The sequence below is a fragment of the Cryptomeria japonica genome, unplaced genomic scaffold (genome assembly GCF_030272615.1).
Source record: "Cryptomeria japonica unplaced genomic scaffold, Sugi_1.0 HiC_scaffold_511, whole genome shotgun sequence".
Lineage (NCBI taxonomy): Eukaryota > Viridiplantae > Streptophyta > Pinopsida > Cupressales > Cupressaceae > Cryptomeria > Cryptomeria japonica.
In genome coordinates, this window is record NW_026729326.1 from 42,501 (window position 1) to 68,898 (window position 26,398).

Consider the following 26,398-nt stretch of genomic DNA (forward strand, 5'->3'; position numbering starts at 1 on the left):
GCGAGGGATGGGGCGGGAAGGCCCCAACGGCTAGACGGAAGAGGCTTCAGGGCCACCTCGGAATGCTCCAAGCATCGGACGCGCTTGGGGCGACTACCAGTGCCAACCCCTTATCCCGCGATGCGTCCGATACACAGATGGTTCCAAGGCGGCCGAGGAGCCTCACCGCATAGCAATCGGGGGTGCGAGGCGAGGGATGGGGCGGGAAGGCCCCAACGGCTAGACGGAAGAGGCTTCAGGGCCGCCTCGGAATGGTCCAAGCATCGGACGCGCTTGGGGCGACTACCAGTGACAACCCCTCATCCCGCGATGCGTCCGATACGAAGATGGTTCCAAGGCGGCCGAGGAGCCTCACCGCATAGCAATCGGGGTGCGAGGTGGGGGATGCGGCGAGATGGCCCCAACGGCTAGACGGAAGAGGCCACAGGGCCGCGTCGGAATAGTCCAAGCATCGGACGCGCTTGGGGCGACTACCAGTGACAACCCCTTATCCCGCGATGCGTCCGATACGAAGATAGTTCCAAGGCGGCCGAGGAGCCTCACCGCATAGCAATCCGGGTGCGAGGTGGGGGATGCGGCGAGATGGCCCCAACGGCTAGACGGAAGAGGCTGCAGGGCCGCCTCGGAATAGTCCAAGCATCGGACGCGCTTGGGGCGACTACCAGTGACAACCCCTTATCCCGCGATGCTTCCGATACGAAGACAGTTCCAAGGCGGCCGAGGAGCCTCACCGCATAGCAATGGGGGTGCGAGGTGAGGGATGCGGCGAGATGGCCCCAACGGCTAGACGGAAGAGGCCACAGGGCCGCCTCGGAATAGTCCAAGCATCGGACGCGCTTGGGGCGACTACCAGTGACAACCCCTTATCCCGCGATGCATCCGATACGAAGATAGTTCCCAGGCGGCCGAGGAGCCTCACCGCATAGCAATCGGGGTGCGAGGCGAGGGATGCGGCGAGATGGCCCCAAAGGGTAGACGGAAGAGGCTGCGGGGCCGCCTCGGAATAGTCCAAGCATCGAACGCGCTTGGGGCGACTACCACTGCCAACCCCTTATCCCGCGATGCGTCCGATACACAGATAGTTCCGAGGCGGCCGAGGAGCTGGGGGATGCGGCGAGATGGCCCCAACGGCTAGACGGAAGAGGCTGCAGGGCCGCCTCGGAATAGTCCAAGCATCGGACGCGCTTGGGGCGACTACCAGTGACAACCCCTTATCCCGCGATGCGTCCGATACACAGATAGTTCCGAGGCGGCCAAGGAGCCTCACCGCATAGCAATCGTGGTGCGAGGTGGGGGATGCAGCGAGATGGCCCCAACGGCTAGACGGAAGAGGCTGCAGGGCCGCCTCGGAATGGTCCAAGCATCGGACGCGCTTGGGGCGACTACCACTGCCAACCCCTTATCCCGCGATGCGTCCGATACACAGATAGTTCCAAGTCGGCCGAGGAGCCTCACCGAATAGCAATCGGGGTGCGAGGCGAGGGATGCGGCGAGAAAGCCCCAACGGCTAGAGGGAAGAGGCTTCAGGTCCGCCTCGGAATGGTCCAAGCATCGGACGCGCTTGGGGCGACTACCAGTGACAACCCCTTATCCCGCGACGCGTCCGATACACAGATAGTTCCAAGGCGGCCGAGGAGCCTCACCGCATAGCAATCGGGGTGCGAGGCGAGGGATGCGGCGAGAAGGACCCAACGGCTAGACGGAAGAGGCTTCAGGGCCGCCTCGGAATGGTCCAAGCATCGGACGCGCTTGGGGCGACTACCAGTGACAACCCCTTATCCCGCGACGCGTCCGATACACAGATAGTTCCAAGGCGGCCGAGGAGCCTCACCGCATAGCAATCGGGGTGCGAGGCGAGGGATGCGGCGAGAAGGACCCAACGGCTAGACGGAAGAGGCTTCAGGTCCGCCTCAGAATGGTCCAAGCATCGGACGCGCTTGGGGCGACTACCAGTGACAACCCCTTATCCCGCGACGCGTCCGATACACAGATAGTTCCAAGGCGGCCGAGGAGCCTCACCGCATAGCAATCGGGGTGCGAGGCGAGGGATGCGGCGAGAAGGACCCAACGGCTAGACGGAAGAGGCTTCAGGGCCGCCTCGGAATGGTCCAAGCATCGGACGCGCTTGGGGCGACTACCAGTGACAACCCCTTATCCCGCGATGCGTCCGATACACAGATAGTTCCAAGGCGGCCGAGGAGCCTCACCGCATAGCAATCGGGGTGCGAGGCGAGGGATGCGGCGAGAAGGACCCAACGGCTAGACGGAAGAGGCTTCAGGGCCGCCTCGGAATGGTCCAAGCATCGGACGCGCTTGGGGCGACTACCAGTGACAACCCCTTATCCCGCGACGCGTCCGATACACAGATAGTTCCAAGGCGGCCGAGGAGCCTCACCGCATAGCAATCGGGGTGCGAGGCGAGGGATGCGGCAAGAAGGACCCAACGGCTAGACGGAAGAGGCTTCAGGGCCGCCTCGGAATGGTCCAAGCATCGGACGCGCTTGGGGCGACTACCAGTGACAACCCCTTATCCCGCGACGCGTCCGATACACAGATAGTTCCAAGGCGGCCGAGGAGCCTCACCGCATAGCAATCGGGGTGCGAGGCGAGGGATGCGGCGAGAAGGACCCAACGGCTAGACGGAAGAGGCTTCAGGTCCGCCTCGGAATGGTCCAAGCATCGGACGCGCTTGGGGCGACTACCAGTGACAACCCCTTATCCCGCGACGCGTCCGATACACAGATAGTTCCAAGGCGGCCGAGGAGCCTCACCGCATAGCAATCGGGGTGCGAGGCGAGGGATGCGGCGAGAAGGACCCAACGGCTAGACGGAAGAGGCTTCAGGGCCGCCTCGGAATGGTCCAAGCATCGGACGCGCTTGGGGCGACTACCAGTGACAACCCCTTATCCCGCGACGCGTCCGATACACAGATAGTTCCAAGGCGGCCGAGGAGCCTCACCGCATAGCAATCGGGGTGCGAGGCGAGGGATGCGGCGAGAAGGACCCAACGGCTAGACGGAAGAGGCTTCAGGGCCGCCTCGGAATGGTCCAAGCATCGGACGCGCTTGGGGCGACTACCAGTGACAACCCCTTATCCCGCGATGCGTCCGATACACAGATAGTTCCAAGGCGGCCGAGGAGCCTCACCGCATAGCAATCGGGGTGCGAGGCGAGGGATGCGGCGAGAAGGACCCAACGGCTAGACGGAAGAGGCTTCAGGGCCGCCTCGGAATGGTCCAAGCATCGGACGCGCTTGGGGCGACTACCAGTGACAACCCCTTATCCCGCGACGCGTCCGATACACAGATAGTTCCAAGGCGGCCGAGGAGCCTCACCGCATAGCAATCGGGGTGCGAGGCGAGGGATGCGGCGAGAAGGACCCAACGGCTAGACGGAAGAGGCTTCAGGGCCGCCTCAGAATGGTCCAAGCATCGGACGCGCTTGGGGCGACTACCAGTGACAACCCCTTATCCCGCGACGCGTCCGATACACAGATAGTTCCAAGGCGGCCGAGGAGCCTCACCGCATAGCAATCGGGGTGCGAGGCGAGGGATGCGGCGAGAAGGACCCAACGGCTAGACGGAAGAGGCTTCAGGGCCGCCTCGGAATGGTCCAAGCATCGGACGCGCTTGGGGCGACTACCAGTGACAACCCCTTATCCCGCGACGCGTCCGATACACAGATAGTTCCAAGGCGGCCGAGGAGCCTCACCGCATAGCAATCGGGGTGCGAGGCGAGGGATGCGGCGAGAAGGACCCAACGGCTAGACGGAAGAGGCTTCAGGGCCGCCTGGGAATGGTCCATGCATCGCACGCGCTTGGGGCGACTACCAGTGACAACCCCTTATCCCGCGACGCGTCCGATACACAGATAGTTCCAAGGCGGCCGAGGAGCCTCACCGCATAGCAATCGGGGTGCGAGGCGAGGGATGCGGCGAGAAGGACCCAACGGCTAGACGGAAGAGGCTTCAGGGCCGCCTCGGAATGGTCCAAGCATCGGACGCGCTTGGGGCGACTACCAGTGACAACCCCTTATCCCGCGACGCGTCCGATACACAGATAGTTCCAAGGCGGCCGAGGAGCCTCACCGCATAGCAATCGGGGTGCGAGTCGAGGGATGCGGCGAGAAGGACCCAACGGCTAGACGGAAGAGGCTTCAGGGCCGCCTCGGAATGGTCCAAGCATCGGACGCGCTTGGGGCGACTACCAGTGACAACCCCTTATCCCGCGATGCGTCTGATACACAGATAGTTCCAAGGCGGCCGAGGAGCCTCACCGCATAGCAATCGGGGTGCGAGGCAAGGGATGCGGCGAGAAGGACCCAACGGCTAGACGGAAGAGGCTTCAGGGCCGCCTCGGAATGGTCCAAGCATCGGACGCGCTTGGGGCGACTACCGTTGCCAACCCCTTATCCCGCGATGCGTCTGATACACAGATAGTTCCGAGGCGGCCGAGGAGCCTCACCGCATAGCAATCGGGTTGCGAGGCAGATTATTGGGAAGGGAACCCCCTGGGATGCGGCTCAAGTAGTGCCCAAAGGGACTGGAATGCGGAATCACATCGAGAGACCCAAATGCTATACGAGGGCTCAAATCGAATTATCGATTTGGCCACGACATGGACGCATCGGAACGACTACCTTTGCCGAACCACTCGCAATTGCATCCATACCGAAACCAATAGACATTTCCGTTAGAGCCCTCGCATAGCATTCGGGAATCTCGCATGCCCCTCTAAATCGACCAATGCTGGCGCTCAACGAAAATCCGAGCGCTACCACCGTTCGAGCGCCAGCATTGGTCGAGTTAGAGGGGCACGGGGGAGAATGCTCCAGTCAACACCTCCCCTATATAAGTTATTTGTCCGATTCTCGCACAACCGTAGTCTGCCTCGTCGAATCAAACAACGGTCCCAGATTCCGACTTCCGTTCCGTAGAGACCCAAAAGCTAGATGGAGGCTCGCAAGAAAGAGAGTCGGCGCATAGCAATCGGGTTTCTCGAACGTTTAGGGACCGAGCTCACTTGCGGATAGGGCAAAATCCGCCAAGCAACCCAAAAGCTAGACGGGGGCTCGAATCGAATCGCCTAGGCGGCCACAACAACGACGTGTTGGATCGACTACCAGTGCCAAACCATTCAGCAAGACTAGTCTGTGTCGAGGCCGGATAGAGATTCTCAGAGAGCGCCCGTATAGCATTTAGGAGACCTGCCGCGTCCCTCACACTCGACAAATGGTGGTGCACGTTTATAAATCCGAGCGATCCCAACCCTTTCAAGCACCAACATCGGTCGAGATAGAGGGGCACGGAGGGGGCTGCGTGAGACAACACAGTCCCCTATATAAGTTATTTGTCCGATTCTCACACATCCGAAGAATGGTCATCAAATCGGACAACAGCCCAAACTTCCGACTTCCGTCCCAGAAAGCCCAAGAGCTATCTAAAACGTTCATGGCCGGAACTCGATCGCGGCTATACCAGTCCGCCAAGCAACCCAAAAGCTAGACTGGAGCTCTAGTCGAATCACCTCTGTGGCCATTGCAAGGACGTGTTGGAGCGACTACCATTGCCGAACCATTCCGCAGGTCGAGTCCATACCAAGGCCGCATAGAGATTCACGATGAGCTCCTGCATAGCAATCAGGAGACTTGCCGTGTCCATCACAATCGATAAATCCTGGTGCAAGATTTTTGCATCCGAGCGCTCCAACCAGTCGAGCACCAGCATCAATCGACATAAACGGGCACGGGGGGAGGATGCTCGAGAACACTACCTCCCCTATATAAGTTATTTGTCCGATTCTCAAGCAGCCGAAGTCTGGTCATCGAATCGGGTCAAAGACCACAACTTCCGACTTTACCCACAATGCAAGTCATCGAATCGAACATCGGCCCCCGAGTCGGACTCCATGCGTATGTCAGGTCATCGGACCCAAATTCCGCCTTCCTGCGCATGGCGGGCCATCAATATCAACTCGGTCATCGGACCCAAACTCCGCCTTTCTGCGCATGGCACGCCTTCAAATCGGTCATCGGACCCAAATTCCGCCTTCCTGTGCATGGCGGGCCATCAACATCAACTCGGTCATCGGACCCAAATTCCGCCTTTCTGCGCATGGCACGCCATCAACTCGGTCATCGGACCCAAATTCCGCCTTCCTGCGCATGGCAGGTCATCGGACACAAATTCAGACCTCGCCAATATGCCTACGTATCGAATCGGTCATCGGACCCAACTTCCGACTTCATCCATACTGTAGGGTCTTTGAGGTTGGCGCGGTGCGCTCAACCCGGGGAGTCGACCCATCGAAGCATACACCTCCCCTATATAAGCTATTTGTCCGATTCCCACACCTGTGTAGTTTGCACCTCTGACCAGGACATCGACCCCAACTTCCGAACTCGACTGCAACGACGGCACCAGCGCCTTGGTGCGCACCTTGCGACGCACAGTCCCAACATTCGCCTTCCTGCACATGGCAGGTCATCGGACCCAAATTCCGACCTCGCGAGTATGCCTACATATCGAATCGGTCATCGGACACAACTTCCGACTTCATCCATACCGTAGGGTCTTTGAGGTTGGCGCGGTGCGCTCAACCCGGGGAGTCGACCCAACGAAGCATACACCTCCCCTATATAAGCTATTTGTCCGATTCCCACACCTGTGTAGTTTGCACCTCCGATCAGGACATCGACCCCAACTTCCGAACTCGCCTGCAACGACCGAACCAGCGCCTTGGTGCGCACCTTGCAACGCACAGTGCCAACATTCGCCTTCCTGCACATGGCAGGTCATCGGACCCAAATTCCGACCTCGCGAGTATGCCTACATATCGAATCGGTCATCGGACCCAACTTCCGACTTCATCCATACCGTAGGGTCTTTGAGGTTGGCGCGGTGCGCTCAACCCGGGGAGTCGACCCAACGAAGCATACACCTCCCCTATATAAGCTATTTGTCCGATTCCCACACCTGTGTAGCTTGCACCTCCGATCAGGACATCGACCCCAACTTCCGAACTCGACTAAAAAGACCGCACCAGCACCTTGGTGTGCACCTTGCAACGCACAGTGCCAACATTCGCCTTCCTGCACATGGCAGGTCATCGGACCCAAATTCCGACCTCATGAGCATACCTACTAATCGAATCGGTCATCGGACCCAACTTCCGACTTCATCCATACCGTAGGGTCTTTGAGGTTGGCGCGGTGCGCTCAACCTGGGGAGTCGACCCATCGAAGCATACACCTCCCCTATATAAGCTATTTGTCCGATTCCGACACCTGTGTAGTTTGCACCTCCGCTCAGGACATCGACCCCAACTTCCGAACTCGCCTGCAACGACCGAACCAGCGCCTTGGTGCGCACCAAAAGTGCGCACTTTTGGAGGGCACTTTTGTGCGCTCCAAAGGTGCGCACTTTTGGAGGGCACTTTTGTGCGCTCCAAAGGTGCGCACTTTTGGAGGGCACTTTTTGGAGGGCACTTTTGTGCGCTCCAAAGGTGCGCACTTTTGGAGGGCACTTTTTGGAGGGCACTTTTCTGCGCTCCAAAGGTGCGCACTTTTGGAGGGCACTTTTTGGAGGGCACTTTTCTGCGCTCCAAAGGTGCGCACTTTTGGAGGGCACTTTTTGGAGGGCACTTTTCTGCGCTCCAAAGGTGCGCACTTTTGGAGGGCACTTTTTGGAGGGCACTTTTCTGCGCTCCAAAGGTGCGCACTTTTGGAGGGCACTTTTGTGCACTCCAAAGGTGCACACTTTTGGAGGGCACTTTTTGGAGGGCACTTTTCTGCACTCCAAAGGTGCGCACTTTTGGAGGGCACTTTTTGGAGGGCACTTTTGTGCGCTCCAAAGGTGCGCACTTTTGGAGGGCACTTTTTGGAGGGCACTTTTGTGCGCTCCAAAGGTGCGCACTTTTGGAGGGCACTTTTGTGCACTCCAAAGGTGCGCACTTTTGGAGGGCACTTTTCCTGCGCTCCAAAGGTGCACACCTAGGTGAGCACCTTCGACCACACCTTGTAGCACACCAAACTCTGACTTTCGACTTCATCCGCAATGCAGGGTCTTTGAGGTTGGCGCAATGCGCACAACCAGGGGAGTCGACCCATCAAACCCAACACCTCCCCTATATAAGCTATTTGTCTGATTCTCATACATGCGTAGCCTGCAGGAGCAATTAGGACATCGACCCCAACTTTCGGCTTCTAAACGAAAACAAGGTCTTTGAGGTTGGTGTAATGCGAACAACTAGGGGAGTCAACCCATCAAACCCAACACCTCCCCTATATAAGCTATTTGTCTGATTCTCATACATGTGTAGTCTACAGGAGCAATTAGGACATCGACCCCAACTTTTGACTTCTTAACGAAAACAAGGTCTTTGAGGTTGACGTAATGCGCACAACCAGGGGAGTCGACCCATCAAACCCAACACCTCCCCTATATAAGCTATTTGTCCGATTCTCATACATGTGTAGCCTACAGGAGCCATTAGGACATTGACCCCAACTTTTGACTTCTTAACGAAAACAAGGTCTTTGAGGTTGGCGTAATGCGCACAACCAAGGGAGTTGACCCATCAAACCCAACACCTCCCCTATATAAGCTATTTGTCTGATTCTCATACATGTGTAGCCTGCAACAACGATTAGGACATCCACCCCAACTTCTGAATTCGTCTGCGTTGACCGCACCAAAGGTGCACGCCTTGGTGCTCACCAAAATCCGACTTCCGACTTCTTCTGCTATGCGGGGTCTTTGAGGTTGGCGCAGTGCGCACAACCAGGGGAGTCAACCCACCGAATGCAACACCTCCCCTATATAAGCTATTTGTCTGATTCTCATACATGCGTAGACTGCAGCAATGATTAGGACATCCACCCCAACTTTTGACTTCTTAAACAAGACAGGGTCTTTGAAGTTGGTGCAGTGCACACAACCAGGGGAGTCGACCCATCAAACGCAACACCTCCCCTATATAAAGCTATTTGTCCGATTCTCATACGTGTAGTCTGCAGCAGCGATTAGGACATCGACCCCAACTTCCGAATTCGTTTGCATTGACCGCACCAAAGGTGCACGCCTTGGTGTGCACCTTGGAGTGCACTTTGGTGCTCACCTCGGTGCACACTTTGGTGTGCACCTCGGTGTGCACCAAAGGTGCGCACCTTGGAGCGCACCAAAGGTGTACACTTTGGAGCGCACCACATAGGGTCTTTGAGAGGTTGGCGCAGTGCGCACACCAAGGTGGGTGTTGAGGTGCGTGCCGAGGTGGGTGGGTGCTAGGGTGCGCTCCATGGTGGGTGCCAGGGTGGGTGCGTGCTAGGGTGGATTCCAAAGAGGGTCATAGGGTGGGTGCCAAGGTGGGTTGGTGATATAGTGGGTTCAAAGGTGGGTACTAGGGTGGGTTCCAAGGTGGGTCACAAGTTGGGTGCCAGGATGCGTGGGTGTTAGGTTGGGTGCCAAGGTGGGCTCCTGCGTGGGTGGGTGCTAGGGTGGGTTTCAAGGTGGACGCGAGGGCGGGTGCCAAGGTGGGTAACAAGTTGGGTGTTAGGATGGGTGAGTGCTAGAGTGGGTGCCAAGGTGGGTGGGTGCTAAGGTGGATGCCAAGGTGGTTCACAGGGTGGGTGGGTTCTAGGGTGAGTTCCAAGGTGGGTCACAGGTTTAGTGCTAGGGTGCGTGTCAAGGCGGGTGTCGAGGTGCCTGGGTGCTAGGGTGTGGATGCCAATGTGGGTCATAGGGTGGGTACTAGGGTGGGCTGCAATGTGGGTGCCAAGGTGGGTAACATGCTCGGTTGGTTCTAAATTGGGTGTCAGGGTGGGTGTGCACCCACCTTGCCCGAGGTGGGTGCCAAGGTGCCAGTGTGGGTGGGTGCTAAGGTGGATGCCAAGGTGGGTGAGAAGGTGGGTGATAGGTTGAGTGGTAGGATGGGTGGGTGCCAAGATGGGTCACAGGGTGGGTGCAAGGGTGGGTAGGTGCTAGGGTTGGTGTCAGGGTGGGTGGGTGCTAGGTTGGGTTCCAAGGTGGGTGCGAGGGTGAGTGTCAAGGTGGGTCACAGGTTAGGTGCTAGGATGGGTGAGTGCTAGGGTGCAAAGGTGCCAGGGTGGGTGCTAGGATGGGTCGATGCTAGGGTGAGTGGCAAGGTGGGTCCACAAGTGTCAAGGTGGGTGCCGAGGTGGGTGCCAACTTGGGTTCCAAGGTGGGTGCCAAGTGGGCGACTGCTATGGTGGATGCCAAGGTGGGTCACGGGGTGGGTGCCAAGTTGCTAGGTTGTGTTCCAAGGTGGGTGCCAACGTGGCTGCTAGGGTGCGTGGGTTAAAGGGTGTGTCACAACGTGGGTGCCAGGATGGGTGCGCACCCACACTGGCCAAGACGGGTGCAAGGTTGGGTTCCAAGCCCGGTCACAGGCTGGGTGCTAGGATGGGTGGGTGCCAAGGTGGGCACCAGGGTGGGTGCACCCACCCTGGCCAAGGTGGGTCACGGGGTGGGTCCTAGGGTGGGTAACGGGGTGGGTACTAAGGTGCGTGCCAAGGTGGGTCATGGGGTGGGTGCCAAGGTGGGCACCAGGGTGGGTGTGCACCAACCCTAGCCAGGGTAGGTCACGGGGTGGTTGTCGGGGTGGGCGTCAAGGAGCCAAGGTGGGTGGCAAGTAGCCAAGTTGCGTGCCAAGGTGGGTGTCGGGGTGGGTGCCAAGGATCCAAGGTGGGTGCCAAGGAACCAAGGTGGGTGTCTGGGTGGGTGCCGAGGTGGGAGCCAGGGTGGGTCCCAAGGTGAGTGCAAAGGTGGGTGCCAGGGTCAAGGTGAGTGCCAATGTGGGTTCCAAGGTGCCAGGGTCAGGGTGAGTGCCAATGTGGGTTCAAAGGTGCTAAGTTGGGTGCGAGGTTGGGTGCGAGGGTGGGTGGGTGCCAAGGTGTGCTAGGTGGAAGCCCGGGTGGGTCGGCATCCCATGGGTGTCGAGTTGGGTGCCTGATGGGTGCTTCTTGTCAAGTTTTAGTCGTCGGGACTCATTTCGAGCCTTAGAGGTCGTTTCTTGTCCGGTTGCCCTGTCTTCGACCTGGGAACCCAATTTTGGTCCTCGGGTCCCATTTTTTTTTGTCTCGCATCCCACTTTTGGCCTGTGGCCTTTTCGGGGTCGATTCTCGTTTTGGGCATCAGAGCATGTTTCTTCTCCTAAAACCCAATATTTGTTTATTAAGTCTCGGAACACATTTTTGTTCTCGTGGACCCATCATGGGTCTTGGAACGCATTTGTGGTCCTTGGGTCCCATTTTGCATCCCGAAACTTGTGTTTTGGTGCTTGATCCCTATTTTGGGTGCCCACCTTGCACCAAGTGCGCACCCGGGGCAAACCGAGCGCCTTGGTGCACCGGGGCAAGATCGAGCGTGCACCCGAGGCGCCCCGAACATGCACCAAGGTGCACTCGGCCCACATGTGAGCGCAGGTCGTTGCGCCCGAGGTGGTGTGTGGGCACCGCGTTGCAGACGGGACACTGCACGCACACGACGCCCCGTCCAGGTGCACGCACGTAGGCCGGGCCGGGTGCACACCCGACGCCCTAGCAAGGTGCGCGCACCCGGGCAGGGCTCACACTTGGCGAACGGGGCGCACTTCGCGAGGGAGGGTGTGCACCTCGACGGGGGTGGGTGGCCGGGGTGGATTCGCACGTGGGTCGCGGTTTGCTAAGTACACACTGCGACAAGCTCATAACGGGTGCGATCATACCAGCGTTAGTGCACCGGATCCCATCAGAACTCCGCAGTTAAGCGCGCTTGGGCCGGAGTAGTACTGGGATGGGTGACCTCCCGGGAAGTCCCGGTGTTGCACCCTTTTTTAGTTTTTCGCCGGGCGTCGCAATGCTATTTGAATAAACCTTTTGCCCGTTTGCGTTCTCGTCGGGGCCGGGCCGGGCCGGGGTGCGCTGCCCGCACTACCGCGCGCGCGGGGGGCGACACCGAGCGCGCACCCGAGGCGCCCCGAGCACACAGGCCACGGTGCAACCCGGGCGTTGTGCGCGCACCCCGGTGCGCCCGAGGTGCTGCGCGCGCACCCAGGTGAAATCGGTGTGCACCTCGGCCAGTGCGCGCTCGGTCGAGTCGCGCACGTTGGCCAAGGTGCACGGTGATGTTTCTTACTCTAAGGTTCCGCACCAGACGCCCGGGACAGGTGAGCGAAGCTGGGCGGGGCCGGGTGCGCGGCCGGGGCAGGTGCACGCAGCTGGAGAGAGCTTTGGAGCACACCAGAGGTGCGCACCTTGGAGCACACTTCGGAGCGCACCAATGATGCGCTCCATTCAAAAGTTTCCTGAAAAGGCAAAAAAAGTTGAGATTATAGAATTTCCCACTTGAGAGATTGTAAAAAAAAAAAATTTAAAATGAAGGAAACGCGGGTGCCAAGGTGTGCGCGCCCGGGTGCGCAGCCCAGCCAAGGTGTGCGCACCAAGGCGCCCACCCTGGCGAAGGTGCACGCAAGGTGCGCACCCGAGGCAAACCGGACAATTAACCCAACTTTCGACTTCGCGCGCACCTGCGCACCTTGGAGCGCACTTCGGAGCGCTCCTTGGTGCGCACCAATCTTGGGCACCTCGGAGTGCACCATGGCGCCCACCAAGGTGCGCACCCGGGGCAAACCGAGCTCCGACTTCGTGCGCACCTTGGAGCGCACGAAAGGTGCGCACCATGGCGCCCACCAAGGTGCGCAGCCCAGCCAAGGCGTGCGCATCAAGGTGCGCACCCTGGCGAAGGTGCGCACCCGGGGCAAACCGAGCTCCGACTTCGTGCGCACCTTGGAGCGCACAAAGGGTGCGCAACCCAGCCAAGGTGTGCGCACCCCGGGCAAACCGAGCTCCGAATCGTGCGCACCTTGGAGCACACTTCGGAGCCCTCCTTGGTGCGCACCGATGTTGCGCACCTCGGAGCGCACCCGGGGAAAACAATGCAATTAACCCGACTTTCGACTTCGTGGGCACCTCGGAGCGCTCTCGGGTTCGCACCTCGGAGCACACCGAGGTGCGCACCTTTGATGCGCTGCCTTCACCAATTTCCAGAAAAGGCAAGAAAACATTGAGAAGGTGTGCGCACCGAGGTGCCCACCCTGGCGAAGGTGCACGCGAGGTGCGCACCCGGGGCAAACCGGGCTCCGACTTCGTGCACGCCATGCTGCGCACCTTGGAGGGCCATGGTGCGCACCTTGGAGCACACTTCGGAGCGCTCAATGGTGCCCAACCCAGCCAAGGTGCCCACCGCGGCGAAGGTGCACGCGAGGTGCGCACCCGGGGCAAACCGGGCTCCGACTTCGTGCACGCCGCACCTTGGAGCACACTTCGGAGCGCTCCTTGGTGCGCACCAGGGCGCGCAACCCAGCCGAGGTGCCCACCCCGGCGAAGGTGCACGCGGGGTGCGCACCCGGGGCAAACCGGGCTCCGACTTCGTGCACGCCATGGTGCCCACCGCGGCGAAGGTGCACGCGAGGTGCGCACCCGGGGCAAACCGGGCTCCGACTTCGTGCACGCCGCACCTTGGAGCACACTTCGGAGCGCTCCTTGGTGCGCACCAGGGCGCGCAACCCAGCCGAGGTGCCCACCCCGGCGAAGGTGCACGCGAGGTGCGCACCCGGGGCAAACCGGGCTCCGACTTCGTGCACGCCATGGTGCCCACCGCGGCGAAGGTGCACGCGAGGTGCGCACCCGGGGCAAACCGGGCTCCGACTTCGTGCACGCCGCACCTTGGAGCACACTTCGGAGCGCTCCTTGGTGCGCACCATGGTGCCCACCAGGGCGCGCAACCCCGCCGAAGGTGCACGCGAGGTGCGCACCCGGGGCAAACCGGGCTCCGACTTCGTGCACGCCGCACCTTGGAGCACACTTCGGAGCGCTCCTTGGTGCGCACCAGGGCGCGCAACCCCGCCGAAGGTGCACGCGAGGTGCGCACCCGGGGCAAACCGGGCTCCGACTTCGTGCACGCCATGGTGCGCACCAGGGTGCCCACCGCGGCGAAGGTGCGCACCCGGGGCAAACCGGGCTCCGACTTCGTGCACGCCGCACCTTGGAGCACACTTCGGAGCGCTCCTTGGTGCGCACCAGGGCGCGCAACCCAGCCGAGGTGCCCACCCCGGCGAAGGTGCACGCGAGGTGCGCACCCGGGGCAAACCGGGCTCCGACTTCGTGCACGCCATGGTGCCCACCGCGGCGAAGGTGCGCACCCGGGGCAAACCGGGCTAGGACTTCGTGCACGCCGCACCTTGGAGCACACTTCGGAGCGCTCCTTGGTGCGCACCATGGTGCCCACCAGGCCGCGCAACCCAGCCAAGGTGTGCGCACCAAGGTGCACGCGAGGTGCGCACCCGGGGCAAACCGGGGTCCGGCTTCGTGCACGCCGCACCTTGGAGCACACATCGGGGCGCTCCCGGGTTCGCACCGGCGTTGCGCACCGTGGTGGGCACCTCGGAGCGCACCGTGGTGGGCACCTCGGAGCACACCAAGGTGGGCAGCGAGGTGCGCACCTTTGATGCGATGCCTTCACTAATTTCCATAAAAGGCAAAAAAAAACGAGATTTTAAAATTTCCGTTTTGAAAGATAGTGAGAAAAAGGGAATGCTGGTGCCATCTTGAGCCCGCCCTGGTGCGCAGCCCAGCCAAGGTGTGCGCACCAAGGTGCCCACCCTGGCGAAGGTGCGCGCCCGGGCAATTAACCCAACTTCCAACTTCGCGCGCGCCAGGGTGGGAGCGCACCCAACAACCGGGCCTGGGAAGAGCCAATGCGAGAAACCCCACCAAACGCTCTGACAAAAAAAGAGGGGGCGCTCCAGTAACCCCGCTTCGGAGCGCACCCTGGGCAAACCCAGCGAGGGTGCCCACCCCGGCCAAGGTGCAGGCGAGGTGCGCACCCGGGGCAAACCGGGCTCCGACAACGTGCACGCCGCACCTTGGAGCACACTTCGTAGCGCTCCCGGGTGCGCACCTCAGAGCACACCAAGGTGGGCAGCGAGGTGCGCACCTTTGATGCGCTGCCTTCACTAATTTCCAGAAAAGGCAAAAAAAAGAGGAGATTTTAAAATTTCCGTTTTGAAAGATAGTGAAAAAAACGGAACGCGGGTGCCATCTTGAGCCCGCCCTGGTGCACAGCCCAGGTAAGGTGCCCACCCTGGCAAAGGTGCGCACCCGGGCAATTAACCCTACTTCCGACTTCGTGCGCGCCAGGGTGGCAACCGGGCCTGGGAAGAGCCAATGCGAGAAACCCCACCAAACGCTCCGACAAAAAAAGAGGCGGCGCTCCAATAACCCCGCTTCGGAGCGCAGCCGGGGCAAACCCAGCCAAGGTGCCCACCCCGACGAAGGTGCACGCGAGGTGCGCACCCGGGGCAAACCGGGCTCCGACAACGTGCACGCAGCACCTTGGAGCACACTTCGAAGCACTCCCGGGTGCCCACCGGCGTTGCGCACCGTGGTGGGCAGCGAGGTGCGCACCTTTGATGCGCTGCCTTCACTAATTTCCAGAAAAGGCAAAAAAAAATGAGATTTTAAAATTTCCGTTTTGAAAGATAGTGAAAAAAACGGAACGCGGGTGCCATCTTGAGCCCGCCCTGGTGCGCAGCCCAGGCAAGGCATGCGCACCAAGGTGCCCACCCGCGGTGCACGCCCGGGGCAAACCGGGCTCCGACTTCGTGCAGGCCGCACCTTGGAGCACACTTCGGAGCGCTCCTTGGTGCGCACCATGGTGCCCACCAGGGCGCACCCGGGGCAAACCGGGCTCCGACTTCGTGCACGCCGCACCTTGGAGCACACATCGGAGCGCTCCCAGGTTCGCACCAGCGTTGCGCACCTTTGATGCGCTGCCTTCACTAATTTCCAGAAAAGGCAAAAAAAAACGATATTTTAAAATTTCCGTTCTGAAAGATAGTGAAAAAAACGGAACGCGGGTGCCATCTTGAGCCCTTCCTGGTGCGCAGCCCAGGCAAGTTGTGCGCACCAAGGTGCCCACCCTGGCGGAGGTGCGCGCCCGGGGCAAACCGGGCTCCGACTTCGTGCACTGCATGGTGCCCACCAAGGCGCGCAACCCAGCCAAGGTGCCCACCGCAGCGAAGGTGCACGCGAGGTGCGCACCCGAGGTGCACACCCGGGGCAAACCGAGCTCCGACTTCGTGCACGCCGCACCTTGGAGCACACTTCAGAGCGCTCCTTGGTGCGCACCAGGGCGCGCAACCCAGCCAAGGTGCTCACCCCGGCGAAGGTGCACGCGAGGTGCGCACCCGGGGCAAGCCGGGCTCGGACTTCGTGCACGCCGCACCTTGGAGCACACATCGGAGCGCTCCCGGGTTCGCACCAGCATTGCGCACCTTTGATGCGCTGCCTTCACTAATTTCCAGAAAAGGCAAAAAAAAAAAAAAAACGAGATTTTAAAATTTCCGTTTTGAAAGATAGTGAAAAAAACGGAACGCGGGTGCCATCTTGAGCTTGCCCTGGTGTGCAGCCCAGGCAAGTTGTGCGCACCAAGGCACCCACCCTGGCCAAGGTGGGTCACGGGGTGGGTCCTAGGGTGGGTAACGGGGTGGGTACTAAGGTGCGTGCCAAGGTGGGTCATGGGGTGGGTGCCAAGGTGGGCACCAGGGTGGGTGTGCACCAACCCTAGCCAGGGTAGGTCACGGGGTGGTTGTCGGGGTGGGCGTCAAGGAGCCAAGGTGGGTGGCAAGTAGCCAAGTTGCGTGCCAAGGTGGGTGTCGGGGTGGGTGCCAAGGATCCAAGGTGGGTGCCAAGGAACCAAGGTGGGTGTCTGGGTGGGTGCCGAGGTGGGAGCCAGGGTGGGTCCCAAGGTGAGTGCAAAGGTGGGTGCCAGGGTCAAGGTGAGTGCCAATGTGGGTTCCAAGGTGCCAGGGTCAGGGTGAGTGCCAATGTGGGTTCAAAGGTGCTAAGTTGGGTGCGAGGTTGGGTGCGAGGGTGGGTGGGTGCCAAGGTGTGCTAGGTGGAAGCCCGGGTGGGTCGGCATCCCATGGGTGTCGAGTTGGGTGCCTGATGGGTGCTTCTTGTCAAGTTTTAGTCGTCGGGACTCATTTCGAGCCTTAGAGGTCGTTTCTTGTCCGGTTGCCCTGTCTTCGACCTGGGAACCCAATTTTGGTCCTCGGGTCCCATTTTTTTTTGTCTCGCATCCCACTTTTGGCCTGTGGCCTTTTCGGGGTCGATTCTCGTTTTGGGCATCAGAGCATGTTTCTTCTCCTAAAACCCAATATTTGTTTATTAAGTCTCGGAACACATTTTTGTTCTCGTGGACCCATCATGGGTCTTGGAACGCATTTGTGGTCCTTGGGTCCCATTTTGCATCCCGAAACTTGTGTTTTGGTGCTTGATCCCTATTTTGGGTGCCCACCTTGCACCAAGTGCGCACCCGGGGCAAACCGAGCGCCTTGGTGCACCGGGGCAAGATCGAGCGTGCACCCGAGGCGCCCCGAACATGCACCAAGGTGCACTCGGCCCACATGTGAGCGCAGGTCGTTGCGCCCGAGGTGGTGTGTGGGCACCGCGTTGCAGACGGGACACTGCACGCACACGACGCCCCGTCCAGGTGCACGCACGTAGGCCGGGCCGGGTGCACACCCGACGCCCTAGCAAGGTGCGCGCACCCGGGCAGGGCTCACACTTGGCGAACGGGGCGCACTTCGCGAGGGAGGGTGTGCACCTCGACGGGGGTGGGTGGCCGGGGTGGATTCGCACGTGGGTCGCGGTTTGCTAAGTACACACTGCGACAAGCTCATAACGGGTGCGATCATACCAGCGTTAGTGCACCGGATCCCATCAGAACTCCGCAGTTAAGCGCGCTTGGGCCGGAGTAGTACTGGGATGGGTGACCTCCCGGGAAGTCCCGGTGTTGCACCCTTTCTTAGTTTTTCGCCGGGCGTCGCAATGCTATTTGAATAAACCTTTTGCCCGTTTGCGTTCTCGTCGGGGCCGGGCCGGGCCGGGGTGCGCTGCCCGCACTACCGCGCGCGCGGGGGCGACACCGAGCGCGCACCCGAGGCGCCCCGAGCACACAGGCCACGGTGCAACCCGGGCGTTGTGCGCGCACCCCGGTGCGCCCGAGGTGCTGCGCGCGCACCCAGGTGAAATCGGTGTGCACCTCGGCCAGTGCGCGCTCGGTCGAGTCGCGCACGTTGGCCAAGGTGCACGGTGATGTTTCTTACTCTAAGGTTCCGCACCAGACGCCCGGGACAGGTGAGCGAAGCTGGGCGGGGCCGGGTGCGCGGCCGGGGCAGGTGCACGCAGCTGGAGAGAGCTTTGGAGCACACCAGAGGTGCGCACCTTGGAGCACACTTCGGAGCGCACCAATGATGCGCTCCATTCAAAAGTTTCCTGAAAAGGCAAAAAAAGTTGAGATTATAGAATTTCCCACTTGAGAGATTGTAAAAAAAAAAAATTTAAAATGAAGGAAACGCGGGTGCCAAGGTGTGCGCGCCCGGGTGCGCAGCCCAGCCAAGGTGTGCGCACCAAGGCGCCCACCCTGGCGAAGGTGCACGCAAGGTGCGCACCCGAGGCAAACCGGACAATTAACCCAACTTTCGACTTCGCGCGCACCTGCGCACCTTGGAGCGCACTTCGGAGCGCTCCTTGGTGCGCACCAATCTTGGGCACCTCGGAGTGCACCATGGCGCCCACCAAGGTGCGCACCCGGGGCAAACCGAGCTCCGACTTCGTGCGCACCTTGGAGCGCACGAAAGGTGCGCACCATGGCGCCCACCAAGGTGCGCAGCCCAGCCAAGGCGTGCGCATCAAGGTGCGCACCCTGGCGAAGGTGCGCACCCGGGGCAAACCGAGCTCCGACTTCGTGCGCACCTTGGAGCGCACAAAGGGTGCGCAACCCAGCCAAGGTGTGCGCACCCCGGGCAAACCGAGCTCCGAATCGTGCGCACCTTGGAGCACACTTCGGAGCCCTCCTTGGTGCGCACCGATGTTGCGCACCTCGGAGCGCACCCGGGGAAAACAATGCAATTAACCCGACTTTCGACTTCGTGGGCACCTCGGAGCGCTCTCGGGTTCGCACCTCGGAGCACACCGAGGTGCGCACCTTTGATGCGCTGCCTTCACCAATTTCCAGAAAAGGCAAGAAAACATTGAGAAGGTGTGCGCACCGAGGTGCCCACCCTGGCGAAGGTGCACGCGAGGTGCGCACCCGGGGCAAACCGGGCTCCGACTTCGTGCACGCCATGCTGCGCACCTTGGAGGGCCATGGTGCGCACCTTGGAGCACACTTCGGAGCGCTCAATGGTGCCCAACCCAGCCAAGGTGCCCACCGCGGCGAAGGTGCACGCGAGGTGCGCACCCGGGGCAAACCGGGCTCCGACTTCGTGCACGCCGCACCTTGGAGCACACTTCGGAGCGCTCCTTGGTGCGCACCAGGGCGCGCAACCCAGCCGAGGTGCCCACCCCGGCGAAGGTGCACGCGGGGTGCGCACCCGGGGCAAACCGGGCTCCGACTTCGTGCACGCCATGGTGCCCACCGCGGCGAAGGTGCACGCGAGGTGCGCACCCGGGGCAAACCGGGCTCCGACTTCGTGCACGCCGCACCTTGGAGCACACTTCGGAGCGCTCCTTGGTGCGCACCAGGGCGCGCAACCCAGCCGAGGTGCCCACCCCGGCGAAGGTGCACGCGAGGTGCGCACCCGGGGCAAACCGGGCTCCGACTTCGTGCACGCCATGGTGCCCACCGCGGCGAAGGTGCACGCGAGGTGCGCACCCGGGGCAAACCGGGCTCCGACTTCGTGCACGCCGCACCTTGGAGCACACTTCGGAGCGCTCCTTGGTGCGCACCATGGTGCCCACCAGGGCGCGCAACCCCGCCGAAGGTGCACGCGAGGTGCGCACCCGGGGCAAACCGGGCTCCGACTTCGTGCACGCCGCACCTTGGAGCACACTTCGGAGCGCTCCTTGGTGCGCACCAGGGCGCGCAACCCCGCCGAAGGTGCACGCGAGGTGCGCACCCGGGGCAAACCGGGCTCCGACTTCGTGCACGCCATGGTGCGCACCAGGGTGCCCACCGCGGCGAAGGTGCGCACCCGGGGCAAACCGGGCTCCGACTTCGTGCACGCCGCACCTTGGAGCACACTTCGGAGCGCTCCTTGGTGCGCACCAGGGCGCGCAACCCAGCCGAGGTGCCCACCCCGGCGAAGGTGCACGCGAGGTGCGCACCCGGGGCAAACCGGGCTCCGACTTCGTGCACGCCATGGTGCCCACCGCGGCGAAGGTGCGCACCCGGGGCAAACCGGGCTAGGACTTCGTGCACGCCGCACCTTGGAGCACACTTCGGAGCGCTCCTTGGTGCGCACCATGGTGCCCACCAGGCCGCGCAACCCAGCCAAGGTGTGCGCACCAAGGTGCACGCGAGGTGCGCACCCGGGGCAAACCGGGGTCCGGCTTCGTGCACGCCGCACCTTGGAGCACACATCGGGGCGCTCCCGGGTTCGCACCGGCGTTGCGCACCGTGGTGGGCACCTCGGAGCGCACCGTGGTGGGCACCTCGGAGCACACCAAGGTGGGCAGCGAGGTGCGCACCTTTGATGCGATGCCTTCACTAATTTCCATAAAAGGCAAAAGAAAACGAGATTTTAAAATTTCCGTTTTGAAAGATAGTGAGAAAAAGGGAATGCTGGTGCCATCTTGAGCCCGCCCTGGTGCGCAGCCCAGCCAAGGTGTGCGCACCAAGGTGCCCACCCTGGCGAAGGTGCGCGCCCGGGCAATTAACCCAACTTCCAACTTCGCGCGCGCCAGGGTGGGAGCGCACCCAACAACCGGGCCTGGGAAGAGCCAATGCGAGAAACCCCACCAAACGCTCTGACAAAAAAAGAGGGGGCGCTCCAGTAACCCCGCTTCGGAGCGCACCCTGGGCAAACCCAGCCAGGGTGCCCACCCCGGCCAAGGTGCAGGCGAGGTGCGCACCCGGGGCAAACCGGGCTCCGACAACGTGCACGCCGCACCTTGGAGCACACTTCGTAGCGCTCCCGGGTGCGCACCTCAGAGCACACCAAGGTGGGCAGCGAGGTGCGCACCTTTGATGCGCTGCCTTCACTAATTTCCAGAAAAGGCAAAAAAAAGAGGAGATTTTAAAATTTCCGTTTTGAAAGATAGTGAAAAAAACGGAACGCGGGTGCCATCTTGAGCCCGCCCGGGTGCACAGCCCAGGTAAGGTGCCCACCCTGGCAAAGGTGCGCACCCGGGCAATTAACCCTACTTCCGACTTCGTGCGCGCCAGGGTGGCAACCGGGCCTGGGAAGAGCCAATGCGAGAAACCCCACCAAACGCTCCGACAAAAAAAGAGGCGGCGCTCCAATAACCCCGCTTCGGAGCGCAGCCGGGGCAAACCCAGCCAAGGTGCCCACCCCGACGAAGGTGCACGCGAGGTGCGCACCCGGGGCAAACCGGGCTCCGACAACGTGCACGCAGCACCTTGGAGCACACTTCGAAGCACTCCCGGGTGCCCACCGGCGTTGCGCACCGTGGTGGGCAGCGAGGTGCGCACCTTTGATGCGCTGCCTTCACTAATTTCCAGAAAAGGCAAAAAAAAATGAGATTTTAAAATTTCCGTTTTGAAAGATAGTGAAAAAAACGGAACGCGGGTGCCATCTTGAGCCCGCCCTGGTGCGCAGCCCAGGCAAGGCATGCGCACCAAGGTGCCCACCCGCGGTGCACGCCCGGGGCAAACCGGGCTCCGACTTCGTGCAGGCCGCACCTTGGAGCACACTTCGGAGCGCTCCTTGGTGCGCACCATGGTGCCCACCAGGGCGCACCCGGGGCAAACCGGGCTCCGACTTCGTGCACGCCGCACCTTGGAGCACACATCGGAGCGCTCCCAGGTTCGCACCAGCGTTGCGCACCTTTGATGCGCTGCCTTCACTAATTTCCAGAAAAGGCAAAAAAAAATGATATTTTAAAATTTCCGTTCTGAAAGATAGTGAAAAAAACGGAACGCGGGTGCCATCTTGAGCCCTTCCTGGTGCGCAGCCCAGGCAAGTTGTGCGCACCAAGGTGCCCACCCTGGCGGAGGTGCGCGCCCGGGGCAAACCGGGCTCCGACTTCGTGCACTGCATGGTGCCCACCAAGGCGCGCAACCCAGCCAAGGTGCCCACCGTAGCGAAGGTGCACGCGAGGTGCGCACCCGAGGTGCACACCCGGGGCAAACCGAGCTCCGACTTCGTGCACGCCGCACCTTGGAGCACACTTCAGAGCGCTCCTTGGTGCGCACCAGGGCGCGCAACCCAGCCAAGGTGCTCACCCCGGCGAAGGTGCACGCGAGGTGCGCACCCGGGGCAAGCCGGGCTCGGACTTCGTGCACGCCGCACCTTGGAGCACACATCGGAGCGCTCCCGGGTTCGCACCAGCATTGCGCACCTTTGATGCGCTGCCTTCACTAATTTCCAGAAAAGGCAAAAAAAAAAAAAAAACGAGATTTTAAAATTTCCGTTTTGAAAGATAGTGAAAAAAACGGAACGCGGGTGCCATCTTGAGCCCGCCCTGGTGTGCAGCCCAGGCAAGTTGTGCGCACCAAGGCACCCACCCTGGCCAAGGTGGGTCACGGGGTGGGTCCTAGGGTGGGTAACGGGGTGGGTACTAAGGTGCGTGCCAAGGTGGGTCATGGGGTGGGTGCCAAGGTGGGCACCAGGGTGGGTGTGCACCAACCCTAGCCAGGGTAGGTCACGGGGTGGTTGTCGGGGTGGGCGTCAAGGAGCCAAGGTGGGTGGCAAGTAGCCAAGTTGCGTGCCAAGGTGGGTGTCGGGGTGGGTGCCAAGGATCCAAGGTGGGTGCCAAGGAACCAAGGTGGGTGTCTGGGTGGGTGCCGAGGTGGGAGCCAGGGTGGGTCCCAAGGTGAGTGCAAAGGTGGGTGCCAGGGTCAAGGTGAGTGCCAATGTGGGTTCCAAGGTGCCAGGGTCAGGGTGAGTGCCAATGTGGGTTCAAAGGTGCTAAGTTGGGTGCGAGGTTGGGTGCGAGGGTGGGTGGGTGCCAAGGTGTGCTAGGTGGAAGCCCGGGTGGGTCGGCATCCCATGGGTGTCGAGTTGGGTGCCTGATGGGTGCTTCTTGTCAAGTTTTAGTCGTCGGGACTCATTTCGAGCCTTAGAGGTCGTTTCTTGTCCGGTTGCCCTGTCTTCGACCTGGGAACCCAATTTTGGTCCTCGGGTCCCATTTTTTTTTGTCTCGCATCCCACTTTTGGCCTGTGGCCTTTTCGGGGTCGATTCTCGTTTTGGGCATCAGAGCATGTTTCTTCTCCTAAAACCCAATATTTGTTTATTAAGTCTCGGAACACATTTTTGTTCTCGTGGACCCATCATGGGTCTTGGAACGCATTTGTGGTCCTTGGGTCCCATTTTGCATCCCGAAACTTGTGTTTTGGTGCTTGATCCCTATTTTGGGTGCCCACCTTGCACCAAGTGCGCACCCGGGGCAAACCGAGCGCCTTGGTGCACCGGGGCAAGATCGAGCGTGCACCCGAGGCGCCCCGAACATGCACCAAGGTGCACTCGGCCCACATGTGAGCGCAGGTCGTTGCGCCCGAGGTGGTGTGTGGGCACCGCGTTGCAGACGGGACACTGCACGCACACGACGCCCCGTCCAGGTGCACGCACGTAGGCCGGGCCGGGTGCACACCCGACGCCCTAGCAAGGTGCGCGCACCCGGGCAGGGCTCACACTTGGCGAACGGGGCGCACTTCGCGAGGGAGGGTGTGCACCTCGACGGGGGTGGGTGGCCGGGGTGGATTCGCACGTGGGTCGCGGTTTGCTAAGTACACACTGCGACAAGCTCATAACGGGTGCGATCATACCAGCGTTAGTGCACCGGATCCCATCAGAACTCCGCAGTTAAGCGCGCTTGGGCCGGAGTAGTACTGGGATGGGTGACCTCCCGGGAAGTCCCGGTGTTGCACCCTTTTTTAGTTTTTCGCCGGGCGTCGCAATGCTATTTGAATAAACCTTTTGCCCGTTTGCGTTCTCGTCGGGGCCGGGCCGGGCCGGGGTGCGCTGCCCGCACTACCGCGCGCGCGGGGGCGACACCGAGCGCGCACCCGAGGCGCCCCGAGCACACAGGCCACGGTGCAACCCGGGCGTTGTGCGCGCACCCCGGTGCGCCCGAGGTGCTGCGCGCGCACCCAGGTGAAATCGGTGTGCACCTCGGCCAGTGCGCGCTCGGTCGAGTCGCGCACGTTGGCCAAGGTGCACGGTGATGTTTCTTACTCTAAGGTTCCGCACCAGACGCCCGGGACAGGTGAGCGAAGCTGGGCGGGGCCGGGTGCGCGGCCGGGGCAGGTGCACGCAGCTGGAGAGAGCTTTGGAGCACACCAGAGGTGCGCACCTTGGAGCACACTTCGGAGCGCACCAATGATGCGCTCCATTCAAAAGTTTCCTGAAAAGGCAAAAAAAGTTGAGATTATAGAATTTCCCACTTGAGAGATTGTAAAAAAAAAAAATTTAAAATGAAGGAAACGCGGGTGCCAAGGTGTGCGCGCCCGGGTGCGCAGCCCAGCCAAGGTGTGCGCACCAAGGCGCCCACCCTGGCGAAGGTGCACGCAAGGTGCGCACCCGAGGCAAACCGGACAATTAACCCAACTTTCGACTTCGCGCGCACCTGCGCACCTTGGAGCGCACTTCGGAGCGCTCCTTGGTGCGCACCAATCTTGGGCACCTCGGAGTGCACCATGGCGCCCACCAAGGTGCGCACCCGGGGCAAACCGAGCTCCGACTTCGTGCGCACCTTGGAGCGCACGAAAGGTGCGCACCATGGCGCCCACCAAGGTGCGCAGCCCAGCCAAGGCGTGCGCATCAAGGTGCGCACCCTGGCGAAGGTGCGCACCCGGGGCAAACCGAGCTCCGACTTCGTGCGCACCTTGGAGCGCACAAAGGGTGCGCAACCCAGCCAAGGTGTGCGCACCCCGGGCAAACCGAGCTCCGAATCGTGCGCACCTTGGAGCACACTTCGGAGCCCTCCTTGGTGCGCACCGATGTTGCGCACCTCGGAGCGCACCCGGGGAAAACAATGCAATTAACCCGACTTTCGACTTCGTGGGCACCTCGGAGCGCTCTCGGGTTCGCACCTCGGAGCACACCGAGGTGCGCACCTTTGATGCGCTGCCTTCACCAATTTCCAGAAAAGGCAAGAAAACATTGAGAAGGTGTGCGCACCGAGGTGCCCACCCTGGCGAAGGTGCACGCGAGGTGCGCACCCGGGGCAAACCGGGCTCCGACTTCGTGCACGCCATGCTGCGCACCTTGGAGGGCCATGGTGCGCACCTTGGAGCACACTTCGGAGCGCTCAATGGTGCCCAACCCAGCCAAGGTGCCCACCGCGGCGAAGGTGCACGCGAGGTGCGCACCCGGGGCAAACCGGGCTCCGACTTCGTGCACGCCGCACCTTGGAGCACACTTCGGAGCGCTCCTTGGTGCGCACCAGGGCGCGCAACCCAGCCGAGGTGCCCACCCCGGCGAAGGTGCACGCGGGGTGCGCACCCGGGGCAAACCGGGCTCCGACTTCGTGCACGCCATGGTGCCCACCGCGGCGAAGGTGCACGCGAGGTGCGCACCCGGGGCAAACCGGGCTCCGACTTCGTGCACGCCGCACCTTGGAGCACACTTCGGAGCGCTCCTTGGTGCGCACCAGGGCGCGCAACCCAGCCAAGGTGCCCACCCCGGCGAAGGTGCACGCGAGGTGCGCACCCGGGGCAAACCGGGCTCCGACTTCGTGCACGCCATGGTGCCCACCGCGGCGAAGGTGCACGCGAGGTGCGCACCCGGGGCAAACCGGGCTCCGACTTCGTGCACGCCGCACCTTGGAGCACACTTCGGAGCGCTCCTTGGTGCGCACCATGGTGCCCACCAGGGCGCGCAACCCCGCCGAAGGTGCACGCGAGGTGCGCACCCGGGGCAAACCGGGCTCCGACTTCGTGCACGCCGCACCTTGGAGCACACTTCGGAGCGCTCCTTGGTGCGCACCAGGGCGCGCAACCCCGCCGAAGGTGCACGCGAGGTGCGCACCCGGGGCAAACCGGGCTCCGACTTCGTGCACGCCATGGTGCGCACCAGGGTGCCCACCGCGGCGAAGGTGCGCACCCGGGGCAAACCGGGCTCCGACTTCGTGCACGCCGCACCTTGGAGCACACTTCGGAGCGCTCCTTGGTGCGCACCAGGGCGCGCAACCCAGCCGAGGTGCCCACCCCGGCGAAGGTGCACGCGAGGTGCGCACCCGGGGCAAACCGGGCTCCGACTTCGTGCACGCCATGGTGCCCACCGCGGCGAAGGTGCGCACCCGGGGCAAACCGGGCTAGGACTTCGTGCACGCCGCACCTTGGAGCACACTTCGGAGCGCTCCTTGGTGCGCACCATGGTGCCCACCAGGCCGCGCAACCCAGCCAAGGTGTGCGCACCAAGGTGCACGCGAGGT

The 26,398-nt window shown here is 61.8% G+C and overlaps 3 non-coding genes across 3 annotated transcripts; all 3 read left to right on the forward strand.

Moving 5' to 3' along the window:
• Positions 1-11,706: 11,706 nt before the first annotated feature.
• LOC131872085 (5S ribosomal RNA) lies at positions 11,707-11,825 on the forward strand. The gene has a single exon (XR_009370268.1). It is a non-coding gene; the product is annotated as a 5S ribosomal RNA (ribosomal RNA).
• Positions 11,826-17,741: 5,916 nt separating this feature from the next.
• On the forward strand, positions 17,742-17,860 carry LOC131872086 (5S ribosomal RNA). Its single transcript, XR_009370269.1, has one exon. It is a non-coding gene; the product is annotated as a 5S ribosomal RNA (ribosomal RNA).
• A 5,915-nt stretch (positions 17,861-23,775) lies between these two features.
• On the forward strand, positions 23,776-23,894 carry LOC131872087 (5S ribosomal RNA). Its single transcript, XR_009370270.1, has one exon. It is a non-coding gene; the product is annotated as a 5S ribosomal RNA (ribosomal RNA).
• Positions 23,895-26,398: the final 2,504 nt, after the last annotated feature.